Raw genomic sequence first — 12725 nt, forward strand, 5'->3', positions numbered from 1 at the left:
TTGGCCCCTGTTCTTCAGGTGAGTAATGGGTATTCGAATCGAAACATAGTCGTACATTGGAACATCTATTCCATCGTCATCGGTTGGAGAATCGGACCCGCCATCCACATTTCCGAAAACCTACTGCTTCGCTTGCAACAGTATTTTGTAAAGTTCCACCATGGAAGTTGAATTTTTTAACTATTATGCCGACGCCCGCTCGCAACCATACCTCTACTGAATATACGCTACAATTACACTGCAGTGAACCCTTAAATCGCATATGTCGCAGCGGCTCCGCAGAAGCTTACTCTCTTTAAGCCGTGGCTCCAGGCTTCAGGCGGGTTGGTTACCGCATCTAACACAAAGGTTGCTCACGTTTCCAAAATGCGCGGCAGGAAGCATGACAACACCTCATTAGAACCCGTGTAGCTAGAAGTTACTAAGCCTAAATTATTTTTCACATTATTTAATCAGTAGTCATTAAGTAAGTCACTCGTCAGTTTTTGCTGTTTTTTGTCATTACTCATCGGACAATAATTAGTTATAACTGCTGTCGTTAATAATTATCTTTCAGTAAATACTGACTTAGGATTTCTCAATAAAATTTAATAATAGAAAACTAATAATTCGAATAACTCGCATTTCACTGCTTCTGCATTTAAAATAAGCTTAATTTGAAATCGAAATTAAAACCATTTAAATACATAATAACAACTCACAGTTTTAATCATTAAAGTGTATTTGTGAACATAATACAAACTCACAAAAGAAAATGTACATGATAATAAAAAGAAATCACTGAAAAGTATGCAATACATTATACTGTTTTAATATTTTTAACATACTTTTAGGTGTTTTAACTTACAATATTTAATTACCTGCCATAATCACAAACCTTTCATGCATTTTCCTGTTTTCTTTGATTGTAATCATTAAGCATTTTTAATCTGAGCAATAATTGCAAACCAAAGCATACTTTCCGGCACTTTAATTATTAATTAAGACTTAATGATAATTCGGCATTCACAGGTATTAATGCAAATACATTTTTATAAACTGCAATTGATTGTTGATCGCTCAAAGTAATGACGTCCTAAAAGCTTTATATACTTTTAGGGGCACTCTTTGATTAAATACTTTGATGAATGTAACTAATGTAATTGACACAAACGTAATTAATTAATTGATTATGCACATATTTATCGATAAGCTGAAGTATTTAAAATTGCTTAATTAAATTATTTTTTGTTTGTAACACAGTTTTTGGTTGTAAAATGTGTATTACTGGTTTTAAATTTTACGCCTTTGTATTAGTTCAATTCACTAATTATCTTAAATGTGTTTTTGAACTTTATGTTGTGATTTTATTAATATGTAAGGTTTGGTTCATTTGTGTTTCTTACAGCATACCTTTAAGCGCCGATCGAGCTATAGCATAGTAACAAACAGTGTTGTGTAAATGATAATCAAATTGGATGAGATTAGAATTTGCCAGTGAGTTCATTATTAATTATACTCTGGTCAATAAATACCACCGTTAGAGCTTGAAGTTACTTTCGAAACTGTAGATCATGATTAAATGGGAAGTGAGATCAGTTTCACCACTGAATATTAATTAGTGGAACTTTGTTGAGGTTTTTCGAATTTTTATAAAGTACAAGGTCTCACGGTATGTAATGTTGAGATTTCCTAACCCACAAAGTATTAGAAGTATGCCTTCAGCGCTTATTTCGTTCGTTTGCATAATATATCTGTGGAGGAGGTGGGCAGGAGTTCAGGGATAAACATATATACGGATAAGTCCAATCTAGAAAATTAAGTGCAAGAATGCACCTTTTCTACAAAATTAGATTTCAAAATCGCTTTTGCTCTACAAGACCACTGCAGTATCATCCATCGTAGTTCACAGCAATTAAAATAATCCTTCTCGTTCTAACAAGGAGTGTGCTTATAAAAAGGAATATTTATATATGTATACACTTAGCCAAGCCACTTTGAAATCACTAAAGTCTCTTAGGGTTTCGTCAATGATAATGAAAGAATGCCTTGATTTCTTAGTGAATTTAACGTTCTATTTAACGATTAAGCTGCAATGGATACAAGGGCATAATAATAATGCTGGTAACTATGAAACACATGGACAGATTAGACCCTAGCTGCTTGTATATATTTAATCGACAAATCTGTAAGAAATATATATGAGTAAATATCTGTGTCAACATGGGCCACACGGGCCGACCTTAAAATTTTAAATGAATAACATAAGTGTTCTAAAAGGAATGACATAAGAACTCTAGTTAGGCATACATCCCAGCAGACTGGCAGCACCGTATAATGACTGTCGTAGAAGCTGTCAGGAGGTATACGAGTAAGAATAGGAAACTATAAAATATTTTCTATGAGAGTTTAAAGCTTTGTATAGGAAGAGAATTAGAGCTATCGGTCGAGGGATTTGGACGATATTTCGGAGGTTGCACAAATACAATGTTTTATATTGATAAACTTCATCGGAAGCACGGAGTGGTTCAAAGAGGAAGTAATAGAGTGTGGAGATTTTAAACTCGGTAGTTTTACAAAGCGTCGTCACACAGCCACTCTATCCATCTATCTAACAATATATCTGTACTATAAGACGAACATTACAAGACACTTTGAAGGACCGATTTCTGTACCAATAGAAAAATGGTTTTAAATTTTTGGGTTTTTTTCGGTGTAGAAGTTGATGAAGTTGAAATTTTGATTGACTACAGAGAGTTTTATCTACAATTTACAAAGACAACTCTCACACTATCCAAATTTAAAATCTCTTCCGTTCAATTTTTTGATTATGGGTTGTTTATTATGGATTGAAACAATTTAATTGGCGTCAATTAATGAAAAGAAGAAACGAAATACTGTTTTTAACTCGGATATAACCGCTTAAGCGGTATATACGGTATATATTCGAATTGAGCTATCTATTTTGACTGGAAGTCGAGAGAAGAAAGATTAGATAGTTCTCCTCCCAGATCTGCAAGTCACAAGGGACCTACATTTTTCGGCAACACATATAACAACAATAAAATGAAAATAAGGATATTTAAAATTTCTTCCGGAAAAATTTGAAACTTTTATTGAAAGGGAGAGTATATGATATCTAAGCTGCCGGTATACCTATGTGAGTGCCTGCAGCCGTATTGGTGTGTGTGGCTGGAGCACATATTTGCAACATGCATACGTTTTAGCGTCTGCTGGTGGCTGAAGTACTTCATTTCGCTCATTAAATTGAAGCGCCGTCACACACAGCACACAGCGACACACATACATTCACATATGCATGCAACATTTAAGGAGATGTGTCTAGCATTTAACACACGTAATTCTCATCAGTAACAGTTTGCCGTTGCTGCCAGCTAATGTTGTTGCGATGACTTGTTGTTACTGTTGTTGTTGTTGCATGCATAGAGCTGATGGCATTTAATGTGTGGCACGCTCATTACGCCGAGGTGGCAGGGGGGATTTCAGTGATCGTATATGTGTGTGAGTGCTTGAGTATTTGTTGATGAGCAACACATTAGCAGTTGCAGGCGGACCGTTAGGTTTAATGCAATTTGAAAACTAGGCGCAAGTACCCCATTGGGTGTATCCGTGTGTGTGGGTGTGTGCGGGTTATAGTTGCAGCAGGCAAAGCTGAATTTCCAATGGAATTTTAAGCTGCTACATAACAGGCAACGTGACGCGACCTGACGCACCAACACACGCACATACCGTATGCAGAATATGGCAACACTAAAAGCGTTAATGTGATCCGACATTTATGTGTGCAGGTGTGTGTGGGCGGGTAATGCGCTCACACACATTCGCAGTTGCGCCGATCAGAAGAGTTTGCATGGGAGGCACTTATTTAGGCCACTACAGACGTACCTTTAAATACAGACATCAACCACACAAATACATATATTTTCGTAAACGCACACGTGTGCAAAAGTGGCCACAGTTATCCATCAACGTATTGGCACTTAATTTGAGCATTTAACGCTGGCTGCGAAGCAGTGCATTAAAAAATTATGCTCGGCTTACACAAAGTAATATATGTTTAGAAGAAAGTGCAATACGCCTAAAGCTATGCTTTACCAAATGATTGTTTCTATTAAAATCCGCTGTGTTTTGAAGTTAACAAGTCTTTAAAATAAATGTCGGAATTGGGAAAAATTTCTTTAAATGTTTAAGAAAAAAAATTTTTTCAGAATGTTGCCATATGTGTTCATAATGGTTAAAACGTTTAATACATAAAATAAAAAGTGAGTAAAACTTTACAATTCAACTTAATTTGTTTAGATTGAATTGTCTTGAATTTGCAAACAGGGTTGCCATTATAAACGAATTTCATAATAGATATTAAACTGTAAGTTCGAAAAAAAAATCGTATATAAAAAATTTACTTCAAAAATCATATGAACATAAAAACTGTTTATTTAAGAATGTTCAAAATATTTAATATAAATTAAAAAACAAAAACTGAATAATTCAGTTTACATCGCAGAGAAGATTTAATTGTAAAAAGTTTTTGAAACCGTTTGCCTTTCTTAACGAATTTTAAATTTATAAATTAAATTTAAAATAAATAAAGACATCTAATTTTATTAATTTTTTTTTTCAAAATACGAGGTTTGACAATTAAGTAATGAGACTGATTTTATTGCCGCCCTTGTGGTAAACCTGTGACTTGAAATTCCCTTTTTCTTTTTCCAGCATCCCTCCCCTCTCCATTGATATATGTATGTACCATCGCTCTAGCTTGTTTAGTTCGCCTGCTGCGTCAAGTTTAGTAGACGTGTGTTTGTAGTGCTCGTCACGAAAATGGAAAAACGAAATCAAGAGCAACGCGTCGCGATAAAATTTTGCGCCAGATTGAGCAAACAGCTTCGGAAGCGTACGCTAAAATTGTAAGAGTGTATGGTGATAGTGCTCTTAGACCCGGAAACCAAACGCCAAAGCTCACAATGGTAGTCTCTGCGTGCCCCCTGCCCGAAAAAAGCTCGCATGAGCAAGTCGAAGGTGAACGGCCACAAAGAATTCGTTTCACCGGGGAAAACTGTGAATTAAGTTTACTATTGCCAAGTACTCGAAAGATTGCGAAAACAAGTCAATAGGGTGCGCCCAGACATTGTTTGTAACTGGATCCTTAATCACGACAACGCGCCGTGCCACACCGCCCTCAGCGTGTCCCAGTATTTGGCCTCTAAAGGGACCGCCGTGTTGCAACAGCTGCATTATTCGCCCGACATGTCCCCCTGTGACTTTTTTTTTGTTTCCTAAAACAAAATCGGTGGTCAAAGGAACCCATTTTGAGTCGATTACAGACATCCAGGCGGCCGTGAGGAGGGTACTCGCGGACATCCCAGTCGAAGCGTTCGAGAACTGTTACGAAGCATGGAAAACGCGCTAGAATCGCTGTATAGCTGCCCAAGGGGACTACTTTCAAGCGGATGGCAGAGTTGTGGAATATTTTTCAAATATACGGTTTTTATGGAATCAGTCTCATTACTTAATGTCGTATATACAAACACAAAAATTATTTATTTTCGAATGTTGGCGTATGTGGCAATTGAATTATTAGAAAAACATTATATTTTTCAAATCAACTTAATGCAATTCAAATGATCCCATTGTTGTAAGGGCTTGCTACTCTTATCGAACTTTAAAATAAAAATCACTGTCCAATAACTGATATTTCAAAAAGTATGTTTGCAAAAACTTGACTAGAAAGCATAGAACATTAGTAAATGTGGAGAGAGACAGAGAGTTGTCACTCTTAACTAATTTCATGATAATGTTAAGTTAAAGATTTACAATGAAATACTTATAGACTTTACCAAATTATGCCTTTTACATATTGTCACATTACATTTAAAATATAAACCTAAAGAATAATTCGCTTATAAATATAGCTGATAAAAAGCAAAACTTGCCTTGAATATAATTTTTCATTTTTCTCTATTTTAGGTATGTACAGCTGCAAGTTAGACCACGTCTAAGCATCAAAAAATGTGTATGTAAGTACAAGTACTGAAAGTAATTTCGTTGATTTTGATAAATGTATTTTTTAATTTTAGAACTAAAATGTCAGTGCTGCCAGATTTATGGATTGGTTTTTGATTGTGTTACTGAGCTCGAAAATATCATTGCACTGGATTAAAATTTCGCTGATAGTACTTGAAATACTGTCTATTCTTTGTCTTATAAATCCGGACGCACTCTACCACTTTTACTTGTATATATTCGGTATATTGGTGTAACTATATTCGTTATTCAATTGGAACGGTTATTTAAGAAAAACAAGTACAATGTTACAATTGGATTTTGAAATTATTGTTCATCTGAAGACTAATGAATTATAGATACGCTATTGTGAACCGTATTCCTCTGAAGGCGTTCTGCATCGACCGAGACATGTTGTTGTTATAGGGGCAAATACTGAACTATGTTATGACAAAAAAGTACCCGGGAATTTTAGTAATGCTCTTGGCGACCTTGAATTTCTTCAAAATATGAAAATCGTCAGGCAAGTGTTAGAGAGCCCGACATCTCTCGCGTTCTTGCTTCATTCGTTCCAATAAAGAGTACCGTATACAGGTCCTTTTGGACATGCTTGATCGTGCGAATTCGAAAATTGTATGTAGGAGGACCTTCTCGTTACAATTAAGAATTCATGCTTGGAGAGGCTTTCTTAGAAATGTCTAGGAACCAATTTTTCCGAGTAGTAAACGAAAAAAAATATTTTTATTTTGAATCACCCTAATAGATATATCACATCTGAAGGGGATTACTTTGAAGCCGTAAAAATAGATATTAATGAAAAATGAAAACTTCCAAGCCATTATTTGGCCTTGCCACATCGGGCCTAGTGCTGTCATGATCGAAAACTATTGCCTCGCATCTAGTCGTAATTCCGGGCGTTTCCCTCAACTGCTCACTTTAATTTGATGAGTTCTTCTCAGCGGTGTTTCCAGTTAAAGGTTTTAATCGCTTTTAGGAGTTCACGCTCTTTTGACCCCACAAATGAAAGGCCATTGCTTGACTATTGGTTTGGCTGGTTGTCCAGGTTTTGCATATGATATTTGCGACTCAATCCAAACATTATGTACATTTTTGTAGCGTTCAAGCAGCTCAACAGATATGCAAAATCGCTTTTCCGGCCGAGGATGAGAAAATTGTCTTCCGCATCGACATAGCAATGTTATAGAAGCTTGCTGGTCACTACAAATGTCAACTCCGTGGAACTGTCGCCCACCCATGAACCGCTTTTGCATTTCTTCAGCGCGACGTTCCATATTTCTCGTCTAAGATATTACTAATTGCCTCCACGTCCCGTTTGTTTTAACCATAAAACATATAATTCTTCACATTCTTCCAATTTTCCTCGGTTTGATGCATGACCGTGTTGTGTGTTCAACGTTGTCGGTTCTTCTGTTTTTCTCATTGTACTCGTATGTAGATACTTTCCAAAATTTTCAATTCTAGATACTATCTGTGTAATATAGTAATCACCTCGCCATTATTATTGCTGAATTCTTTTAAATTTTTGAAAGCGTCGATCTACAAAACGTTCTTGCGCTCGACAAGTTTGCTGATACTATCTTAAAGAAACTGTGCTATAAACTTTTTATAGTGCTTTACGTAGGTTAATTTTCCTCAGTGGGTCCACCCATATTTCTGCTCCGTACAGCAGGACATTCGGTATAGTCGACATCCAAAAGCTTCCGTTTCCTGCGTGAAGGTCCTCCGAAGTTGGCCATTAGCCTGCAATATAATACAATTCTTACGGTTGGTAACAATTTCCTTTGAATAACGCACTCAGTTCGAATACCAATTACCCATCTGAAGACCAACAAAACGGCATGAGCCGTACCGGCCGAGCATTTCAAACACAGCGGCGAAGAACTGACAAGGTACATGTATCAGCTTCTTTGCAAAATATGTTCGAATGAAAGCATGCCCGAAGATGAGAACTTAAATGTTCTCTGCCCAATTGTTAATTCACCTTAATATCTTATATAAGATCCTATCGAGCGTAGCATGTGAAAGGCTGAAGCCCATCGTCAACAAACTTATCAGTGTGACTCTAGACTTGGAAAATCTACTATTAAGATAAGATATTCACTATGTGTGGCTTTAGATGGAAAATCTACAATCGACCAGATTTTCACTATGCGCCTAGACTTGGAAAAGACCCTTAAAAAGAAGTATGTCTGAACATAGCATCCCCGCGAAGATAACACGGCTGTGGAAACTGACGTTGAGCAACACCAAAAGCTCCCTCAGGATCGCAAAGAATCTCTCCTAGCCGTTCCATGTCAATCCTTAAAGTGTGACTTCTTTAATCTATAGCTGGAGAAAATAATTCGCGCTGCAGATCTAAATAGAGAAGGTACAATCTTCAATAAGAGTGAACAGCTGGTCGCTACGCCGATAATATTGATATGTTGGCCCCAACAATCTTGTCAACAAACGGATAAGAGTTTCAGGTAGTTAAATGCTAATAATTCACCTCTTGAAGAAGGGTTTTCTCTGCGAAATTTCAGTTAACCCAACTTTTGTTCCTGACAGCTTCCCCAGCTCGGTTCTTCGCTACATTTCTCTCTCGCTCTTTCTCTCTCTCTTCATTCTAATTAAATTTAAGATTGCAAGTAAATATACAACTAACTTAGCAGTAAACCTCTCGCTTGAGCTTAACTCGAGCGCAAGCTTTCTCTTCATCTTATATTCATATGGACACATCCTTTCAAACGCCTGCCGGAGGCGCAGCAGCGAAAAAGCCACACAAGTGTTTGCTTATCAACGCTTGCGCCACATCCTTCCCCCCACGTGCTAACGCTTGATTTATTTTCATTACAATGCTAGTTTTAATACTCGCCGCTTTTATTGTTATCACCGTTAATGTGTCTGGCTTGGCGTCTAGCTTGCTACTCTTATTGTTGTTGCTGTTGTTGTTAAGCTAGCGCTTTCCGTGTCACTTGATATACGCCGCGTTGTGTTAGTGTTATTGTTATTGTTGGGCTCTAAGCTTATCACTATCAAGTTTCCTTCCGCCACTTGCGCTTGGCGCTGCTTGCAACATGCCACTCGCTGCTCGCATAGCGGCTGACTTTTCCGCCAACTAAGAGGCACTTCCCTCGTGCCACATGCTCACCGCCCTTCTCTGCCTTTCTTTCCTTTATTACAGCTTCGCTTGTTGCTTATTGAGTTTCATGTTGCATACTAGCGTTGCATGCAGCATAGCTATCTCCCCTAGCCTTCCTGCTTAGCTTCCGTTTATACCCCGCTGCTCTTATGTTGTTGCATAGTCATATTGTTTGTTGTTGTTGTTATGTTGTTGCTTAGTCTGCGCAGTCAGCGGCGTTGGTGTTGATTACATTAAAGCAGCAGCTGTTGTTGATATTACGGATTTATTGTGTTTAGTTGTTGTTATTGTTATTGTTCCGTTCCTTTCTTTCTTCGTCGTTTTTTATATCTTTTCGCTTGCTGTTGCAATAATGTCTCCTTTAAGTAGCGCATAAAATGCTTGCCACCTTTACTTTCCTTTTTGTTTAGACCCGAATAACTGTAAAATGTGTAGCGCTGTGTGGCGGCTTTTGCAATTCACAATCTTTCAATTTACATACGCTTGCAGCTGCGTTGATTTTATCGTTCCTCCGTTGTAGCCGTAGTCGCCATACCCACCTGCCTTCCGGTCGTACCCCTTTACCGCCACAATGGTTCAGTGTTCACTGCTTGCTTCGTTATATTGCCTCACTTTCACTTGCTTGCAGCAATGTTGCAACCATAAAGCTGCCTTCAATTCCCATGCAATGTGAGTTATCTTCGCATTTCCGCGCCCACCCAGCTTCACTGATCCGATATCAGCTGACTATTTATGATTTATGCAGCGCTATGTTGCCGTTATGTTGGAGAATAGTTATATTCAATTTCTTATGCAGGCAATATGAGCTTCAACAGCTCAACGGGGTATACTCGTACTATTTTTGTACTGAGGTACCATATACATATGTGCATATTAGAGCGGGTAATTTTTTTCTTTAAATTATGATATGCGGGAAATGTGCTAGGGATTATTTTGAAAACCTTTGCCTAAGGGACTATGGGTCTAAAACCAGTTTCGAACAAAATTCTTTTTCAATTAAAGATATCAACTTTGTATCTGAAAAAGTGTTTTAGCAGGAAGTTCCTCTTCATTACTTTCACCCAAAAGTTATCGTATATTGGAGAGAGTTTACGATGAACTTGCTTTAGCTGAGCGAACGTGCCACAAGTGGCTTGCACGATGTAAAAGTCGTACGTTTGGCATACAAGATGAAAGGCTTTCGACTAGGCGATCAAAAAATTTTAAGAGGAAGTACTGAAACCATGCTCAATGAGGATTACCAAAACAGACGAATACATTCAAAAGCAAAAAAATTGGAATGAATTATAGCCAAGATACGTCGACAAACCATTTTGCATATCAGAGGAAATTTCGTTTAAACGCAACAGAAACAAATCGTCTTTACATCGGACTGGAACTCGTTTTAAAAATGAATTCATTTCGAAAACCATTACTACAAAATTCTTATTTGCCAAATGACAAATCTGAATATCCTTGACGACAAGGTAATGCTCTGTACTTGGTGGTTTCTGAAAGCAGTGCAGTTTGCGAGCTTTTAAAAACGAGTAAACCCATCAACGGGGAACGCTACCGACAACTCATTAAATTAAATCGAGCTATTACCTAAAAAGTCCGAAATGGGCGAACAGACATGATCATTTTCTTCATGATCATGCTCGGCCTCATGTTACAAAACCGGTTAAAAGCTAGTTGGGAAACAGTGTAAAGAAAGTATTAAAACTTGGCTTCAATCATTATTGGCCGCCAAATCGGCGCAGAGCTTTGGGGATGGAATTCAAATTAGCAGAAAGATGTAAAAATGTTATAACTTCATCTGCTGTGAGCAACTAAAAATGTATGATCATGAACTCAGTGTTATTCCTGCAAGTAGAATCCAGAATAAAAACTATCAAATGTTTGAAAGATATTTAAAGCGAACAAAACAGGGATAAGTTTCTATGCTAGGACAAACTATAAAATCAACTGTGCTCATTAAAAAGCTTGCTTTGATCAAGATAACATTGCAAAGCAGATATGTCCAAAAAGTAGTATATAAAGCCACACTCGTCAGCAGCACAAAAATTACAAAAATATCATGAGTGCTCATATTGTATTTAGATATTTCAGACAAATTCTTCTGAAATCCTGTATATATTTCTTTTTCGCTGAAAGAAATCAATAGTATAAAATAATTTTGTTAAATTAAACTTATATTTGCCAAAGTGAGACTGTAAAAAAGTAAATGTGCTGTGTTGGTTTTCCATGTTTCTGTCAACATTGAATAAAACTATTAACTATTCCTAATTATTAAGTGCCAAGCTGAAAAACCGGGTAGGGTTATGTCTTACTGAGTACATGAAACTCTTAAGACGGCTTTACTACGACTGATACTGTCCACAGCTTTGTTCTGTTAGCAACTTAGCCAGTTCTTGCACTGAAGGAATCTTCCTTATCAGTCGTATGTAATAAGGTATTCTGAGATACTTACCAAGTTCCCGTTTCGAAATCGTGTACAATTAAACTTGAGTTCGTCAAAGCAATATTAGAGTCTTTCCTTCCAGAGAAAAGCAGATTGGGGGTGGGATGATCATGAACACAAGGAAAAGCATCCATACAAATTGGTCCCAACAAGATAATCGATTTGAAGTTGAAGTGTTTTCAGCGAGATTAGATATCAAATTCACTTTACGACTACTAGACCGCTGTGGTGCCTTCACTTAAAGAAAGGCTTCTTATTCTGACAAAGAGTGTGTTCACAACAAAGAATATATTTGTATATACAGATACCCAGGCGGCTTTGAAATCACAAAAGTGTTTTAGGGTTTCATTGAATATAGTGAAATAGTGCCGAGATCTTTTAGTGGATTTAGCTTCCTATTTCACGATAAACTTGCAATGGATTCCAGAACCTAGTGATATTCCTGGTAACTAAGAAGCAGATGAACTGGCAAGAGTGAGGGCCACCTTATAATTAGGTTCCGAAAAAGTGATGAAGTGAAGTATGCTTCTGGTAACTTTAAATACTAAATAGACAATTGGGTCGAATAAAACTTTTTATTTTTTAATTTTAGCTTCATTAGAAGCACAGGGTGGAGAGGATATAATAGAGTGGGATGATTTTAGTCCCAGTTGTTTTATAATACACCTCCCAAAACCTACCTATTAGAGATAAAAAAAGCCTTTGGTAATATATATGTATGGATGGTGACTCCAACCCAGCGAACGAGTGGTCAAGGCATCCTCACCCGCTCCGATTTCGTTAACAATAAGGCAAGTTTTTCAACCGTACAGAATAAACCAATTCGGTATGGCCAGATACTCATATAAGCTTCGAAGATTTTTTTATTATTATTATTTATTATTATTATTTTACATTATACCTAATATATAAAAATAAAGTACTATCAACAATTCTGCTCTAAATAATTAGGAGAGATACTTAAAAGCTAAATGTTAAGAAATTCATTTGCTGCTACTGTTCTCTTACTAGGTCGGAGGGCTTCTTGCGTTTCAACCGGATTTCTCGCCCAGCAGCTTCGATGAGTCGGATGCTTCCTCATTAACGTGCTGTTTAAGCCTCAGTTCGTGAGACTTTGTTTTCATTTACCACTGAATTCAC

At 37.1% G+C, this 12725-nt stretch overlaps 1 protein-coding gene across 26 annotated transcripts in view; it reads left to right on the forward strand.

Moving 5' to 3' along the window:
* The window catches only part of LOC105228702 (ice-structuring glycoprotein), a 558714-nt gene that overhangs the window by 218792 nt on the left and 327197 nt on the right, over positions 1-12725 (forward strand). For 3 of the 26 annotated variants that reach the window (XM_049452398.1, XM_049452409.1, XM_049452405.1), the window contains one exon: positions 5968-6017. The exons of 22 other annotated variants lie outside the window; for them this stretch is intronic. The gene's annotated coding sequence lies outside the window, so the exon portion shown is untranslated. Of the gene's footprint in view, positions 1-5967; positions 6018-12725 lie in introns of those variants that run through there. One more of the 26 variants, XM_049452393.1, reaches the window with a different exon arrangement.

Source organism: Bactrocera dorsalis, chromosome 3 (assembly GCF_023373825.1).
Source record: "Bactrocera dorsalis isolate Fly_Bdor chromosome 3, ASM2337382v1, whole genome shotgun sequence".
Taxonomy (NCBI): Eukaryota; Metazoa; Arthropoda; class Insecta; order Diptera; family Tephritidae; genus Bactrocera; species Bactrocera dorsalis.